The 16,025-nt window shown below is 29.5% G+C and overlaps 2 long non-coding RNA genes across 2 annotated transcripts; both read left to right on the forward strand.

The window, feature by feature from the left end:
• Positions 1 to 837: 837 nt before the first annotated feature.
• LOC145324334 (uncharacterized) lies at positions 838 to 1,904 on the forward strand. The gene is made up of 3 exons (XR_013881246.1): positions 838 to 930; positions 1,302 to 1,359; positions 1,704 to 1,904. It is a non-coding gene; the product is annotated as an uncharacterized LOC145324334 (long non-coding RNA).
• Positions 1,905 to 10,844: 8,940 nt separating this feature from the next.
• Positions 10,845 to 12,626, forward strand: LOC145324335 (uncharacterized). The gene is made up of 3 exons (XR_013881247.1): positions 10,845 to 10,913; positions 12,076 to 12,195; positions 12,428 to 12,626. It is a non-coding gene; the product is annotated as an uncharacterized LOC145324335 (long non-coding RNA).
• The last annotated feature ends 3,399 nt before the right edge of the window (positions 12,627 to 16,025 follow it).

Below are 16,025 nucleotides of genomic sequence, written 5' to 3' on the forward strand. Positions count from 1 at the left end.
GCATTCTTTGCGCTGGTACCCAAAGTCTTTATATTGTTAAAATAATAAAAGTTGCATGTGTTCTGGTACCCAAAGTCCAAGAGTAAGACTGTCAGAAAAATGAATTTTAGATCCATTGTCCCCTCCCTTTCTCCCTGATATATTATACATTGAAATAAATATTTTTCATTCAATATTTGAAAAGCCGACAGGCATACATACAGTTACACTCTAATTTTGTCATTTTATGAATTAATTATATACATAGTTTCTAAAATACAAATTGTAGTTTGTTGATAAAAATGTTGACAACAAGTTTAGGTAAATCTTATTTTCTTCATAAGTTTTATAAAGATTTATGAAAAAATGCATTTTTTTAATCTTTCTGAACTTTATTTTAATTTTTCAACTTCTAAATTCTAAGACCCCTGCTTGGTTGTCTACCACCATGGTTATCACCTTCAAGTGTTTGCTCTGGTTCTCAGTATGTTAAAGATATGCAAAGGGTAGGACAAATATATAAAAAATATATATTTCCTTTTTTGGGTATAGTCCCTTTTGTGGCAACGCCCATTAAGGGGCTATTCGTTGCATTTTTAAAATGGCTTTTGAAGGTTATTTTAGGTTAGGATAGTTTATATTAGATTAGGTGATTGCCCCGCAGGGTTAGATAATTTGCTCCGCAGGGTTAGAGCCCCCAGAAGGTGTTATAAATAGGAGAAAATCTAATGTGAAAAAACGAAGTATCAACCCTTAAGAGACGTTGCACACGATAGGGACCATACACCCTTTTTTGCCCTTGAAAATTATTTTTAAAATTTACTTTGATTTGATCTAAGGAAATGGTAAAATACTAAATTTAAAACTTGTTTAGAAATCGGGAACAGATGAAATGAAGGCATATGATGATGCAATGTCTGAGTACATATACCCAATCATGTCTATGGACAGGTTTTATTTATTCCTTGAAAATATTATACTATTCATCCTTATAATAAAGTAACAGGATGTCTTTCTGTTTGTTTGTCTGTACCAAAGGATCTCGCTAACCGCTGAACCGATCGGGCTCTCCTTAACAGGGTACCTTTCATAAGTTCCGGGAAGGTTTATAACTATTTTGGGGGAGGATACCACCACCCTCCAAAGAGAAATCACAATATATCAAAAAAATCTCAAATAGAGACTCCTACGTAACATTGGAAGGTATTAGCGTATTATTTATTTAAAAAAAAAAAGCCGCTAGTATTCTTTACTCTAGACAGTGGCTAATCAAATAGTCCCAATCACAAAATATGATATTTACATGAACTTAATTTGAAAAGGTACCCTGCATTAGATGGATGTACTCGTGCCTGTACAGTCACAAAGTCTTTTGTAAAGGTAAATATTTTAAATGAAAATTGTATGTGCAAAATATATCTGATATGGTTGGATTTATTCATCTTTAAAAGTCTAGATATCATTGAGCAGTTCCTGATTTAATGTAGATGATATATTTTTTGATAAATTCCAGTGAATTAGAACCAGTTCTCATCTAAACGAGAGAAAAAAAATTGTCTAGCATCGTATTATATCCAGTTTTTTATGAATAAAATGTACAATCATAAAATTAAAACCAGATTTTTAGCCCGTGCCTTAGGCATATCGTGGCTAAAAAACTGTTTTTAAACTTATTATCAGCGGAAATCCATTTATAATACAATGCAAAAAATAACTATTATTAGTTCAGAGGACGTGAACCTTTTGCTATGACGGCTACATTCAGGAAATATTAACTCAAGAAAAATTCTTAATTATTCTTAATTTCATCTGAAAATTATTATTATTAGATAAAAAATCACAAAATGTTTTTAAATTTGTATACTAAATTAGAGTTATATAATGTAAAGTTTGATTTTGGATTTTCAAAAGGAGGTTATGTACACCAGGAATTTGTTTATTTATGGACACTGCTTAGGATATGACAAAGATTAGACAAGTATGATAGATATACTAAAATCTCCTTGTAAGTTAACTGTCAATCATACAGAATAATGAAGTTATATACTAAATGCACCTTACATGTATGATATGAGCAGGAGAATACTTCACAAAAAAATATCTTCTTATTTTAGATATCTTCCCAAAAATGTTTTATATAATTGGAATTTTATAAAAGAAATGGTCACTTCAATAAGGACAGAATAAAACTACAGAAAAATAGCATTAATTTTTAGGCTTTTCTTTCAAAGGCAACCCTAAAAGAAAGGAATATAAATGAACAGAAATATCTCCAGAAAAGTATTAGCCTATGGATTTTCAAACTTTCTCATTGATCTCGGAAGTTCTCTGGGTAAACATATTTCTCGTATTCATTCGAATCCGGTGGATAGGAGCCGGTTCTCATCCATACGAAAAAACAATGTCTAGCATCGTATTATATCCAGCTTTCTACGAATATAGAAATGTACAATCATAAGATTAAAACTAGTTTTTTTAGCCGGTGACTTCTTACCTCGGGGCTAAAAAAACTAGTTTTAATCTCATAATTGTACATTCTATATCCGCGGAAAGCCGTTTATAAAACAATGCGAGAAATAACTATTAAAATGTTCTTTAAAGATATAGCATTCTTCATTTTCATAACTTAAAATATCTTATACATATATGTATGTAGGTCTATGGTTTGGACAATCTGTATTTGGCTTGGCAGATCTGTGGATCTCACTGGTTGTCTTTGCAAAGAAATGGATCACAAATACTAAATGATTGATCTTAATGATATTAAAAGTTTATTATTATAATTAATATGCTTTACTTTATAAGTGTGATAAGGGCAAAATAAATATTACAGTTTGATAATGGATGTCCTTTTATTTACTTTGACGTAAATTTGCTTAAAGCAAACAGTTATTATTACAAATTTAAGTATACAATTTTTGTATAAACTTAAACTTTATCCTAAAGAATTGTTTGTTCAGATCCACCATTCCCAAATGCCAACCAAAATCCAAGAATAACATTGACAGCAAGCATTCTTAAGCCACTATTAGGATATGAAAAAACATTGAAAATTATACATGGCTGTAGAAGGATCTGGTACCTTAAGTGTCCTGCTTGGAATGGCCCTAAAAATAGTTTTTTTAGCAGAAGAGGGGGGGGGGGACATTAAATAGGATTATACTTTAGAAGTGTTAATGTTTGTTTGTCCTTCTGTTGCAGAGTTTCCTTTCTATTGAAGTCTAAATGTGATTTGAATTCAAGTAAATACTTTTAAAAATCACTCAACCTAATAACGAAAAAATCACCAAACCTTATTAAATAAATTCAATATGATAACAAGATATCAGATAGGTATACTCAAGAGAAAGAGTAGCACATCTAATTAAAATATGAATAGATATGCACATTAGCAAAGATCTAAATATCATTATTTTTAAGCTTTTTATTTGCAAACTATTAAATCCTCGTTTCTTTTCAATGATTTATACAAGTTTAATTGGTAGATTTATAATCAATTATACTATCATATATTATAAACAAATAAACTATTTCTACTAATAAATTTTTAACCATTTTTCAGTTTACAAACTTTAACCCTTACAGATCGGGGGGAAGAGGAGGGGGCTCAAAGAGCTCCCCCCCCCCCCTCTAGTTTTTTCAATCTCATTTTTTTTGTAGGTAAGATGGAGAGCTGTAACTTCATGACTTTTTAAGTTTAGTAATTATACGTCGGCAAGAGTTGATTTTATTAGGATATCTGGTCTGTGTCGGTGGTGGTGGACCCAGCAGAAGTGGACATCAACCTACAGGCTGGAGTACATCTAAATTATTTGGCTTATACAATGAAATCTACCCTTGGAAATCTAGATACAGTGTTGCGTCAAACCATCTGCAAAGCGCAATATCACAGTGAGAAGGATCAGCCCATTCCCCTTACTGAAGATAATTTTGGGATGATCGAAGGGGATTTATTGAAGAAAAGTTCTGTTATCAGGACATACCAGTTGAGCCTGAGGGCTTCGCCGATGCTAATCAAAGGGGATTTATTGTTGACCTTTACATGTAAGAAGGAAGCTAAAAGAATCTGTGAAGAAAAGTTCTGTTATCAGGACATACCAGTTGAGCCTGAGGGCTTCGCCGATGCTAAAACAAACATCTAGTTATGCATTCATCGAAGGTGACATGCAGTGACACCTTCTCCTTGACTGTTAGAGCGCGAGAAAGTGACACTCAAGATACGGCCAGAGCCATTGGAAATGACAGAACAATCGTGGACAGTGAATTTTTTACCGATTTCTCGCATCGCGGTTTTTATACCTGTTTATACTCTGGACAATTTAATTCCTGACTGAGAAAAAGTTGAATCTTTGGGGAAAGCTCAAAGACTTCTACTACTGATGTTAGAACTGCAACCAATAGTGACTCTACAAACCAGAGCCGGAGATCAAGGACATCCAGCAGCAGTTTTCTATAGGAGGTATTTAGCGACATGAACTGTAATAAGTAGGATGTTGGCTGTCTTGTCTTTTGCCGACCACTATGTTTTTGGTAACCAACTGTCTACCAAAAAAAAGGGGAGAAATGTAGTGGGTAGTTAGTCTTTATCTTTTCTTTAACTTTGGATTTTATTGTAGATAGATCTTTGCGAGATCTACCACTATGTACTGAAATATATGTTGTTTGGTATCATTGGAAAGCTTATAAACATGCATTTTAAATTTTAAGCAATTCAAATATTTTTATCCAACAAATACAGAAACGCGTCATATAGAAAATGTGAAATCTTTTTATAATTTTTGTACTATGTAAAATTAACAGCATAGTAGTTGTAAATTCATGTGAATTTACAACATGAACTTATATAAGCATAACCTAGTCAGTACGCACCCTACGCTATCCAGACACACGCTAATGATTGTATCTTTTAGCTGAACGCGCAACCATGAATCACCAGGGAGACTCAAGCATGAGACACAAGAACATTCAAATCCCTGCATATAGACAATTCAGTGATTCTGTAGATATTTAGGCTCTGGGACTTAAATCCTTGAGCAATGTGACTTTTGTTCTGTAATGATCTTTAGTTGTGCCTGCCTGTGTACCGTATTGTCCACATGCCCGCACAACCTAAGTGCCTATATAACTTTATTGTACTTTTGTATCAGTTATCTGCGTTCCTTTCAATAAACTACATAATACTCAAAATACGATAATATACCTGCGTATATTCTTTGCTAGGTAATCATTCAGTTATAAGTATTGTCTGCGTAGAGGACTTGGAGAACGAACCGAAAACCTCATCTACCGCATAGATACACCTGTAGAGCGTATCCGAAGAAACTTTTTAAAAACCTATTTTTTTTGAGTGCAGACACTACAGTAATGGATGACCCTAATTGTAGAAAAGCTCTGTTTGTAAAGACTCTTTTACCTGTGTATATTTTATGTGTGTGTGGCTTTTTTTCATAAGGATAGTACAAATTATCCTAAAAAGAAAAAATCAACCTAAGAATTGGAGTATCATTATACATAAACCATATTAACATTCATTTTAATAATGATTCTCATGTCATATGCTTTGTTGATATCTGATTTTATGATATTCGCATCCTTGTTTATTTATCCTCCCCTTGATGCTACATTTGTTTGAAACTATTTTACCTGTGCTGTATCCTCTAGATGGGTGGCCTATAGTCCTTAAGGATAGTAAAACCTTTCCTGAAAAGAAAAGAAAAATATATTATTGGAGTCCATTATACATAAATGAATTATCAGGGAATATCAGGGAGGGTATATGACAATGACAGTTTCCTTTATTCTGTAATGCCTAATGTTTAACCTACCAAGGTGTTATCCTTTACATGATTTGGTGAAGATCCTTTTTCTGTTGTGAAAAGCATATCAGAATTGTACTATTGATTTCAAACGTTTCATTATATTTTCTGTAACTTTTAGGTAGAATTGAGAAACTTTATTAATAATAGAAAATTTAGTCTAATTTCAATTAAGGCTTTCTGAACACTTTTTGTTTATTTGATTTGTCAATTCTGATTGTGAGGATACCAACGACCGCATGTCGTTTGCTTAGTTGATCTCCGTTTTTATGGATTTCACATCCTTGTTTATCTACCCCCCCCCTTTAATGCTGGATTTTGAAAACTTTTGAACCTGTTGTGCTGTGTTCTCTAGATGTTTGACTTATAGTCCACAACAGGAATAAGGTATAGCCAAAAAATCTAAAAAAGTTTTGGGGGGTGGGCAGATAAAAATGTCGTTCATTCTACTAAGAGTTGCCCACCAATGACAGCTGAAAATCAGGTATAAGTTTCATGATTTTTTATTAAATAAATTTTGTTGTTTGAATAAGCTGTCTGTATCCTCTAAATGGGTGGCCTAAGGTACACAAGAATAACAAATTTTCCTGAAAAGAAAAGTGCTGGAAGAGTGCCATTATACCTATACTTTATAGTTATATGAATATCAGGAAGGAAGATGCCAATGACAATAAAATGATTCTACAGATCCTTTCTTATCCCAATAAGAAAGAATTTATTTAGGGTGGATCTATTTTCTAACTATTATTTCATCCCTTGCCCTCTGAAGATTTAAAAAAATGTAGTAATATTTATTAGTAAAAAGTTAGAAATACCCTAATTGCAACTGAAGATTACTGTATACTCTAGTTGTGTAGCTCATAATCAATAAGGGTAAGTTCTTTGTCTTAAAAAAAACATTGATAAATATGTAAATGATAGACAAAAAGTTCTTATTTCATTCCTATGTTTATAAGCTACCAAAGAGAGAATTCTCTAAATGATTTGGTGAAATTAATAATTAATATTAGCTATCTATTATGACTTTAAAAAATAAAGAACAGCTTCCTTTTTAAAAAATAATTCACATATCATATCAACCCTTTGTACTTGACTCTTACAAACAGCATATTCTTAATTTATTTTCATTTTCACCTTATTCCTGAGACTTTTGATAAGGTAATGTATGAAAACTGTTTGTTGGACTAAACTATGTGTTTGAATTATGGGTGTTATCTTTATTAAAATAATATTTTAATCAATTCCAAGAATTATATTTTCTATACAAATTTATATGAAAATGTTTTACTTAACCCATTAGTGCCGAGCGCCACTTTTATGGGCCGATCGAGCTGTAAGTTTCAGGGAAGCTTTATAATGGTCAAAACGGAATTCGTATTTTTTTGTTTTGCTCTAGTGGCGTGCACAGGAAAGTTGCAAAAAAACCCGGTTCGGCTTGGCCATAAATACCAACCAGGCATTAACACCCGTTTTTGGAGCTTTCCCCCAGTTTTAAAACCCGGTTGACCTGTATAAACCCGGTTATTTTGACCAAAAATCGAAAAATGTAATTTTTTAACGCCAAAAGTGAGATGAACACTTTTTAGAAATTTGATACGATCCGTAATTGAAAACTACACAACCTCATGTAATCTAAAGAGCTACAAGTATAATACGAAGCGATTTATTTCAAATTTAGTGTTTCGGCTATAGGTGCCGCCGTTTCGGGTAAAAAAACCCATTGCTCGAAGTTTTAAAAGACACACACTACAAAAAAAGAACATTAAAATTTGGGTGTTACATATCAGAAAACGATCATAAAACTATTGGGTGACACCTATAGAGATTACTAGGGTTATTATGGTGGCTCAAACCCTTACTAATGACGTTAATTGTTATTTTTATTGGTTGAAAAGTTAAAACCGGGTAATAAAAACCGAAACCGAGCCGGGTTTTAAAATTTTCGGGTATGTATGGCCAAGCCGAACCGGGTCATAATAGGGCGTAAAAAAACGATAAAAAAATCATATAAAAAATAATAATTTGAATAAAACGAATTCACATATAGATGCACTTGTCAATAAACATTAGATTTCACGAAAAAAATCAGCGACTTTACTATAAAAACAAAAAAGTTAGAAGGGGTATTTTGAATTTCATGATTTTCAAATTTTGTTGAGCTATACCATAAAACGGAAGTAAGCTTAACTGCCTGCTCCAGGGGGAAAAGAAAGCCAGGGTAGTAGAGGAGGGATTCATACTGAGAATGATGCAATTATGGAGCCGGAAACCGGTTTTTTTTCCATTTTTCGGAACCGGGTTTTAATGTCCGGTTCGGCACTAATGGGTTAATACTTAATTACATTTTTTATAATACATGTTTAAATGTTTGGTACTTTCTCACAAAGTGCCTTGCAATTGTTTAAAAAAAGTAATTATTGATTTTTTGTTAATTTACAATGAACATTGAGATATAGCTTGAAGAAACAACTAGTAAGGAAGATCAAATTTGAATTATATAGTTGCTAATTTAAAGTTAAAAATCAGAAAAAGATTACCAAAATTTATGTGGAAAAAAGGTAATAATTTTTAAGTATTCAAAGAAACCATCCTAAATTATTAATGAAATATGGATGGTTGACCCTAATTTTACAGTTGCTCTGCATCTCCTAATAAAACATTGGTGTCGGTGATCTTGGACCTGTAAAAGTTAGGAGTCTTAAACTGTTTTTAACCTATTTTTAAAACGTATATAAAAAATATACTATGACACCAGTAAAATCAGACTGCAGAGCCTAAATTTGAATTAAGTCCCCAATAAACTTTTTTGGGGGGATTTAAATATTAATTTTTACTGTTGCCGTAGTCATTTTGATCAAAGCAAAAGGTCTTTTTTTTATTTGGGTAAAATTCGTAGCTTTTAGAGTGTTTTGCTTCATAAATATTGTATTCTGGTATAGAGTAAAATTAGGACTTATGATTTTACTATAAAAATTCACTAAAAAGTTAAATCTTTACAATATACCAATGAATTAACATTAACATGTTTGTGTTCGTTCACCTATTTTAAACACATAAAAATTGGCTGTAAAGGGTTAAATTTGATGTCAACATGCCAAGATGTCAACAAATGTTTATGCAATACAACTAAATTATTTTTGACACATATACAAATATGATATAAAATAAGATTATTCAAACTTATTTTTTTAAAATATTTTTAAAAATTATGTATCTTTTATGTGTATAGTTTTCATTCTTTTCATTTTGATTAAATAAAAATTATTTAACTACATTGTAAATAAGTCACTTTGTGAAAACACTCTTTCGGAAATCATAAAAAATTGAAATGAAACAAGAAATCTTATTGGTTTAACTTTAGCAAATGTGTTTTATTGTATTATGTTAAATTTTTTACTGAAATTGATTGTTAAGAAAAAAAATTATTTCCATCGAACAGAGTAGAGTTTTTTTTATTATTGTATTGATATAAACTGAATCATATAAAATTGTTCTGTAAGAAACAATTTAACCCTAAACTAAAAGTTGCTTTTGCTTCCATCAAAATGATCACAGCAACATATAAAATTAATTTTTAAATCCCCCCCAAAAAGTTTATTGGGGACTTAATTCAAATTTGGGCTCTGCAGTCTGTTTCTACTGGTGTCATAGTATATTTTTGATATATGATTAAAAAATAGGTTAAAAACAGTTTAAGGGATAAGACAATAATAATAAATTGATGTACAACCCATATCAAGATAATCAAAAGTATGTCTTCTGTAGAATGATTTGGACACATCTAGTTTGTGTACAAAAGATGAACTAAGATTTAAGATGTTAAGATGTTTTTTGTATATATATTCTCTGCAATGATTATTAGGAATGTACTTTCCTTGCTAATATATTTAGAATTTTTATGAAAATGGAAAATAATACTAATAAACTTTATAAGAAATCATACATATGAAAATTATCAATTATATATAATCTTTTAAAATTTCATAAAGCTTTATGTCTTATTGCCTATTTTGAAATAATAATTTATAAGATACATTTCTTTCTATCTTGATTGAAAAAAAATCCATATAGATGGGCGTTTTAAAAAAGTTGAAAAAAAAGATATAAAGATAAAGATAAAGGGTCAAACATTACACACACAACACCACAACCCCCCCCCCCCCCCCCCCCCAACATACTGAAAAAATTAAAGATGGAGGGAAAAAAGATAAAGTGTCAGAGTTATAAACACCAAATAAACAAAACCACACCACCCCCCCCCCCCCGGAATTATACATTGTAACAGGGGTGACATATTAAAATGATTATTTAAGAAAACATTAAATAAAAGAATGTCCTTTTATAAACTACCTTTTTAAAGGGACACTTACAAAGAAAAATTTATAAGATAAAAAATATAAAAATGAAAGACTTGTAAATTATTCTTCATAAAAGATAATGTGGTTTATGAAATATGATAAAAGATAACTTGGGTTATTAAATTATAAAAATGAAAGACTTGTAAAAGATAATGTGGTTTATGAAATATGATAAAAGATAACTTAGGTTATAAAAAATTGTTGAAATAAAGTTAAAAACAAAGTTAGAAAGTCAAAAGAAAAAAGAGACTGTCCTTTTATAAATTATGCTTTAAAAAAGGGACACTCGGTCTGTTAATATATCAAATTGAAATAAATATTGTTGAGAAATTATTAAATAAATTATTAATCAAAAATAACAAAAGAAATATAAAAAATCTGTTTTAAATGGAAATAATAAACAAGGAAAAAAACTTTAGAAAAACAAACATAAGACGGTTCTTTTAAATAAAACATCTTTTTAAACAAACATAAGACTGTTCTTTTAAATAAAACATCTTTTTAGAACTGGACAAAAAACTATCAAACTAAAGTAAAGCAGCTGGTATGACATTAGTTAGTTAGAAATACTCTTATATGAAACAAATCTCAAACTAAAATAATTAATGATCTCAGTTATAGTAAACAAGAATTCTTGGTTTTAATTTATTTAAAATAAGAAATAAATTAAAATTATAATACAGTTAATGATATATGTGAAATTTCAGAAGAAAATGGAGCAAGCAAGAGATAGAGAAAGAGACAGGAATAAAGATATGAGGTAAAAATTATTACCTAATTTCTTCTTGAGCAGACGGGTTTTTGTCAGTGGCACGCTTCTTACAGAAAAAAATATAAAAGTCTATGGGCTAGTGAATAGAGAATTGAGTAAAATCTATTAGAACACTATAATAAAGATATCCCTCAATTGAACAAAGTATAGTTAAACGTTCAGAAATATCATTATTAAACCATAGCAAAAATTCTTTGAATTAATTAATTTACGGTAACCATTAATTCGAAGCTTTTTAGAATTATGAATTATATGTTAAAAGTAATTCTAAAAAGATTACCCTTATGAGGTAAAGGGTAATAATACTTTTAAAATGAAAGTAAAAATGGTGAATTCATTTTAAAAGGGGTAATTTTGTATGGGATTCATATGAAGTCACCAGTAAAACCATTATTATGGAGTAACAGACAAGCAAGTAGCGAAGAAATTGCGTGCACAGAGTTGTAATCAGGGTTCCATCCTTAAAAGAAAATTTTTCTTCAAATATAAATTTCACACATTATATCAAATATATTCTTACGCTTATGATACTTAAAATTCTCATTTTTAGTGATATTGGAAACTAAATGCTCAAAGATAATATTAAATACTCAAATTTCCTGTGATTATTAAATACTCGTCAAATCCTTTTACTCATAAATTGTCAGATAATTAATGCCATACCATAGTTTAATGTTTTTTCTACGATAATTTTAAGGTTTAAACCTTAAATCCTCCATATATCATCCATATCTTAAGGTTTAAACCTCAAAAAGATACTTATCATATGCTATTAAAAATATATTTAAGGTTTCAAATTTAATGAAACTTTAAAATGGTAAATTTGTGAAATATTTAAGGTTTCAACTTATGAAATTTTATAAAACAATAATATTTAAAGAAATATTTGAAGAAAAATTTAAAAAGATAATTTAAACAAAAAGATAAAATGGTTAAAGAAAATTTTAAAAGATAAATAAAATTTAAGATAGAAAATGCCTAAAGAAAATTTTAAAACAATACAGCATTATTGGTAAAAATGTTTATGAAATAAAAGAAATAAAACCAATAATAAACTAAGGTAAATTTGAGAAAGATAATTAATTTAAAGATGTATAGAATTAAATAACAGGTGAAAAAATTCATTAAAGTAAAATTCTGTTACTTTTAGGGTGTCCAAGGATATGTCAACGGATCCTGATAAAAACAAAATGGCGCTGAACGGCTCATTGAGTAGGAATTTGAATGCCTGTGCCACGGTAAACACAGACATAAGTTTGTTAAACTGAAGGTAAATGGTATTACTACAACTCATTTTAGAAAATATCTATAAAAATTATTAAAAAGATATTACTTTTCTTGGAATACTTATGATAGACTATACAAAGTTATTGAAAGTTTAAAAGATAATTAAAATAAATTTATCAAGAAAAATAAAAAAAATTAGAGATTAAAATGATAGATTCTAGTAGATGTATATAGATCACTGGAAACGGTAAAACTAATGATTAAATATATTACAGAAAATTGGGTTGAAACTGGTATCAACAAAAACCTGAAATCAAGAAACTCAAACTAAACAGGATAAAGGAATAGTCAAGTGATTTCTATGTTTAATCTCTTATTGTAAATGTTCTAATGTAAAAGTTGTGGTTTTATTTCCTTTTTAAAAAATAGAAAATTTTATTATTTAAAGAAATTTTTACAATTATGTTGAAGTCTCCTCGGAAAGCTTCAGTTAAAATCTTATTAAAAGTAAAAAGTAAACATAAAATTTTTTTGTTGAAAAGTAAAATTACAGAAGAAATTTTTTTTCCTTTTAATCATTTGAATATTATGAATAGCAAATTAAAAATGTTTTTTGTCTTTTGATAGCAATTTAGAACTTAAGAAAATTCTTTTTTATAGCGTTTGGAAATATTATTAAATGCAAATTAAAGGGAAATCACTTATGTTACCTGACCAATGATGAGTCAACAACGTCGATCCGTGTGCGAGTTCGACCAATAAAAGCAGAGAAATCCATTAATCTGCTGAGGCACCATGAAACATCCATTCATCCCTGGAAATAAAGAGAAATGAACACATTGAATACATGAAACTGGAACCATCAGGAGCTGATGAAGTATAGAATACTATAACAACAGATGCCACCAGGAATGCCTACAAAAACAAGAACATCTACATAATAAAAAGCTGAATCCCTAAATAATATTGTAATTATAATTTTTCCAAGATGTCTAAATATTATTACTATTCTAAGTTCTGAATAAAAGCTGTAATTCGTTTTTTTTGAAAAAATAAGCAAAACTACAGTATGTTTTTAAATTTTTATTTTTAAGTAAAACAAAAAAAGTACAATTTTTTATATATTCAAATATTCAATTTTGTTCAGAAAAATAAAATTTTTTTATCAAACAGTCCAATTGAAATTTTGTTTTCCCTAATTAGATGAATTTTTAAGCTTTGTGGGGGCAGACTGTAACACTTTTCTGATAAAAAAGTAAAATTTAAATAAATTTAAGCAATGAAATTGTAGAAAAATTGTTTTAATTTGGACAAAATATATAATTTTATGACGTCAATCAAAATATTAACCACACTTGTCAAATGTGATTTAGGATTATTAATTTTTGTATTTGATGAGTTGGATTGTTACTGTTGAATGTGAACATTGAAAATATAACTAAGAGAAAGATATAATTTTGTTATCATTTATTAGCGAATTATTACAGCCCCCCCCCCCCCCCTACATCATTTACTAAAATGTCTTTCTATGTGAATGAAAATCAATTAAGTATAAATGTTCAATAATTCATATCTATTATTGAAGAGATATTGATTTGACAAACAAATAGAAAAGTTTACTGATCAACTACTCAAGGTAAATCTTTGAGCAACAATAAACAGATAAAAATATTAATTGGCGCCGCCAACTGTGGTTTTACCACCATAATTGCCAAAAATGGCTGTTTTCATTACTTGCTGTTTTTTGGCAATGATTAAAAATTACTTTTTCTGTTATGAAAAATAAAACTTCGTCCTAAAATTTGGTTATCCTAGCTGCAAAATTGGCCGCTCTACAGATGTTTTAAAATATATGCTGGCCGTTAAGGAGCGGTCTGACTGCTATGACTAGAAAAAGTAATTTCCTCTAAAAATACACATGAACCATTAGAAAAAAATTTTTACGTCTTTATCTGTAACAGGAGCCGAGATAGAGAGGGGGGCTCTAAGAGCCCCCCCCCCCCTGATCTGATAAGGTGGGAATTGGGGCTCATTTTGTAAGGGTTAAAAAAAATAGACATAATTATAGAAAATAAACCAAAAACTGGTTATAATTTAAATAATTTCCCTGCAGATTACAAATATAATCTACAAACTCTTTTCTAAGAATAGTTGATTGGCCTTTTAAATTTTTAAAACCTTGTGAAACAAAATCATTTTTTGCCACCTTAACTAAAAAACATAGTAATTAAAAGACTTTCATGGATGATCTCAGACTCACATATAATAAAAGAAATAATTTATTCTTCACATTTTTTTTGTTAGTATACACTATTAGATACTCTAAAGTAGTACTGAGATTTTTAAAATAATAAATCATAATTAATTATGAGTTTCATGTACCTTAAAACACCTATTACATTATTAAAAATTCCTTAAAAGTGATTTTAAATTAAAATTAAATTACTTTAGTCTCAAAAAGTATGGATTTGGATTGTCCATTGAATGTAGATAGTTTTAGGCACCTTAACTTTCCAATTTGGTCAATTAGGAGCAAAATTAGAAAGATTTATATGAAGATACGTAAAAAATAAGTAATTTTATATTTCAACTTTTTGCTGTATAAAAGATGATTTTACAGCAATACTTTGAAATAAGATATCTCAAAAAGTATTAGAGCTAGAAAAATATTAGAGACCTTTTTAGAAAGCTCCAATATATAATTTATAATGCTGGATATCAAGTATTCAGGTTTATATAGACACACTAGAATTGAAATTTTTTTAAAATTGTTGAAATTGAGATGGAAAAAAGCTTTAAAATCGGTCTTTTTGCAGATTTTAAAAAGTTTGTACCATCTCAATTTTAAAGATTTTAACAAAATTTAAATTCTAGTGTGTCAATATGAACCTGAATACTTGATATCCAGCATTATAAATTAGATATTGGAGCTTTCTTAAAAGGTCTCTAATATTTTTCTAGCTCTAATACTTTTTGAGATATCTTATTTCAAAGCATTGCTGTAAAATCATCTTTTATACAGCAAAAAATTGAAATATAAAATTATAAATCAGCCATATATCTGTAACTGTCCAATCCGGCCCAACCCTATTATTTATGTATGAAATTTGGCAATTTTTACTTTGGAAAATTACTTGAGCCACCTACGTCCTTCATATGTTATAATTGAGATGGCCCCCCTTTTTTTTTTGGTAAATTTCAGGTCTATAGTGACACACTAGAGTTAAAATTTTGTAAAAATCTTAAAAATTAGGATGATACAAGAGCTTTAAAAACAGGTCTTTTTGCAAATTTTAAAAACTTTGCAGTGCTTGTACCATCGCAATTTTTGCATTACAGAAAAAAATATTTTGCTTGAGTCATTATTTTGCATAAATCAACCATATTATGACTGGGGGCAAAAATTTTAAATTTTTTTTTCTAAAACAGGACGCTAGCTGTAATAGAAGCCACAATATTCATGATATATGTCTATATTAACCCATTAGTGCCGAGCACCACTTATATGGGCCGCTCGAGCTGAAAATCTCAGGGTAGCTTTATAATGTTCTAAACGGAATTCCAGTTTTTTTGTTTTGCTCTAGTGGCTTGCACAGGAAAGTTGAAAAAAAAACCAGTTCGGCATGGCCATAAATGCACAACAGGTATTTTGACCCGTTTTGGGTGGTTTTAAGCCGGCATTAAAACCAGTTTTTTCCTAAATACCCGGTTATTTTGACAAAAAAATGAAAAATGTAATTTTTGAATGCCCAAAGTGAGATGAACACTTTTTAGAACTTTGATACAATCCGTAAGTAATATATGAAGCCATTTATATCCAATTTAGTGTTTCGGCTATAGTTGCCACTGTTTTCGGTTAAAAAAACCCGTTTG

Source organism: Acartia tonsa, chromosome 7 (genome assembly GCF_053477335.1).
Source record: "Acartia tonsa isolate MP-2025a chromosome 7, ASM5347733v1, whole genome shotgun sequence".
In the NCBI taxonomy this organism is placed as follows: Eukaryota; Metazoa; Arthropoda; class Copepoda; order Calanoida; family Acartiidae; genus Acartia; species Acartia tonsa.